This window comes from Loxodonta africana, chromosome 10, assembly GCF_030014295.1.
Source record: "Loxodonta africana isolate mLoxAfr1 chromosome 10, mLoxAfr1.hap2, whole genome shotgun sequence".
NCBI lineage: Eukaryota > Metazoa > Chordata > Mammalia > Proboscidea > Elephantidae > Loxodonta > Loxodonta africana.
In genome coordinates, this window is record NC_087351.1 from 35,753,832 (window position 1) to 35,756,667 (window position 2,836).

Here is a 2,836-nt window from a genome sequence, read left to right on the forward strand (position 1 = left end):
GACACCCTTTTAACTCAATATTGAGGTCAGTCCTGAGGCTCACCCTTCAGCCAAATATTAGACAGGGCTGTAGGGCCAACAATAACACATGTGAGGAATGTGCTTCGTAGTTCACGTCGTGTGTTGGAGACTAATGGGCACACCATGACAAAAGTGAAGATGAAAAGGCAGGAAGGGACAGAAAAACTGGACATATGGGAACAGGGAACCTGGGGGTAGGGAGAAGTGGAGAGTGCTGACACTTTGAGGATTGGCAACCAATGTCACAAAACAATTTTGTGTATTTATTGTTCAGTGAGAAAGTAATTTGCTCTGTAAGTTTTCACCTAGAGCACAATTAAAAAAAGAAAGAAAGAAAGATTGGATAGGAACCTTAGGGAGCAGTGAGTTTATGTGAAAGAGGGAGGAACAACTCAGAAAAGGGGGGGTGAGAATGATTACGCAAATTGAAGAACGTAATCAATGTCACTAAATTGTACATACAGAAACTGTGGAATTGATATATGTTTTGTGGCATATATTCTCAACCATAACGAAATAAATAAAATTTAAAAGAAAAAAAATTACTACCTTAAAAAGGTCAAAAAAAAAAAAAAAGCCATATCATCACATGATAACTATGGATTTAAATACCAGAACCAAAACCAAACCCATTTCATCAATTCTGATTCATAGAGACCCTATAGGACAGATTTAGGACTTGCCTATAGGATTTCCAAGGCTGTAAATCTTTACCAAAGCAGACTATGTCACACATCTTTCTCCTGCAGAGCGGCTGGTGGATTTGAATCTCTACTTTGGTTTGCAGCCAAGCACTTAACTACTGCACCACCAGGGCTCCTTATAAATACTGGAAGAAAACACTAAAAGATTTGGAGGGGGTTGCCTTTGGGAAGCCTGGAGGGAGTATGGGGAGACATGGGGTAGAGACAATGTTGTTTGTTATACACTATCTAAAACGATTTAATTTTTAACCTTGCAAAATACAAGTTGAAAGATGAAAGTGATGAAGAATTTCAGGGACTTATGGCAGCCAAAGACAAGAGCCTTCTGAGCATGGGGCCCTGTGTGACTGTCCAAATCAAACCCACGAAGTCTGCCCTGCCCACTACCCCATGCCAGTCAAAACAAAATAAAATGCTAAGGAAGAGTTCATCTAAATGAAGAAATGTGTGCAGGAAGACTATAAACCAGTAACACCTCTCTTTAGGCCAGACAAACATATGCTTAGGGCTGAGTTGGTGATGCTGAATTTGGACTTTGTAATCACTTGGAAGGAGTTCCTTGGTGGTGCAAACTGTTAATGCATTGAGTTGCTAAGGTTAGAGGTTCGAGCCCATCCAAAGACACTTCAGAAGAAAGGCCTCTTGACATATTTCCGAAAAATCAGTCACTGAAAGCCCTATGAAGCACAGTTCTACTCTGACACACATGGGGTCACCATGAATTGGAATCAACTCAGCAGCCACTGATAATCATTTGGTGAGCTGGGTTCCACTCCTGGCACTGTCATTTATTACCAACTTTTTTACCTTTCTCATTGTCAACTTCATCTGGAAAATGGGACAGTAACATTGGCTTCCTATGATTATAAAAATGAGGTAATGTGTGTAAGTATTTAACCCAGAGTTGGTTTACTCTAAATGGTCTGGCATATAGTTGTTGCTGTTAGGTGCTGTGGAATCAATCACTTCTGACTTATAGCAACCCCATGTACAAGAGAACGAAAAGTTGCCTGGTCCTGCACCATCCTCACAATCAGTGCTATGTTTGAGCCCACTGTTGTAGCCACTGTGCCAATCCATCTCATTGAAGGTCTTCCTATTTTTCACTCTTTTTTACCAAGCATAATGTCCTTCTCCAAGGACTGGTTGCGCCAGATAGGATGTCCAAGGTACTTAAGAAAGTTTCACCATCCCCCCTTCTAAGGAGCGTGCTGGCTGTACTTGTTCCAAGACAGATTTTTTTCATTCTTCTGGCAGTCCATAGTATATTCAATATCATTCATCAATACCATAATTTAAATGCATAAATCCTTCATTTTCCTTATTCATTATCCAGCTTTCCCATACGTATGAAGAGATTGAAAATGCTATGGTTTGGGTCAAGTGGACCTCAGTCCTTAAAGTGACATCCTTGCTTTTTAACACTTTGAAGAGGTCTTTTGCAGCCAATTTGCCCACTGCAATACGTCATTTGATTTCTTGACTGTTGTTCCCATGGGCATTGATTGTGGATCCAAGTGAAATGAAATCCTTGACAACTTCAATCTTTTCTCCATTTATCATGACATTGCTTATTGGTTCAGCTGTGAGAATTTTTGTTTTCCTTATGTTGATGTGCAATCCATCAGTAAGTGCTTCAAGTCCTCTTCACTTTCAGCAAGTAAGGTTGTCATTTGCATATTGAAAGTTATTAATGAGTCTTATTCCAATTCTGATGCCACATCCTTATATAGTCCAGCTTCTCGAATTATTTACTCAGCATACAGATTGAATAAACCAAAAAAACCAAACCTGTTGCCGTTGAGTTGATTCCGACTCATAGCGACCCTATAGGATGCAGTAGAACTGCCCCATAGGGTTTCCAAGGAGAAGCTGGTGGATTCAAACTGCCAACATTTTGGTTAACAGCTGAACACTTAACCACTGTGCCATACATTGAATAAGTATGGTGAAAGGACCCAACACCAAAAAAAAAAAAAAAAGGACACAACACTGCCACACGCATTTTCTGATTTAAACCATGCAGTATTCCCTTGTTTTGTTTGAGCAACTGCCTCATGGTCTATGCACAGTCTCTGCATGAGCACAATGAAGTGTTCTGGAATTCCCAT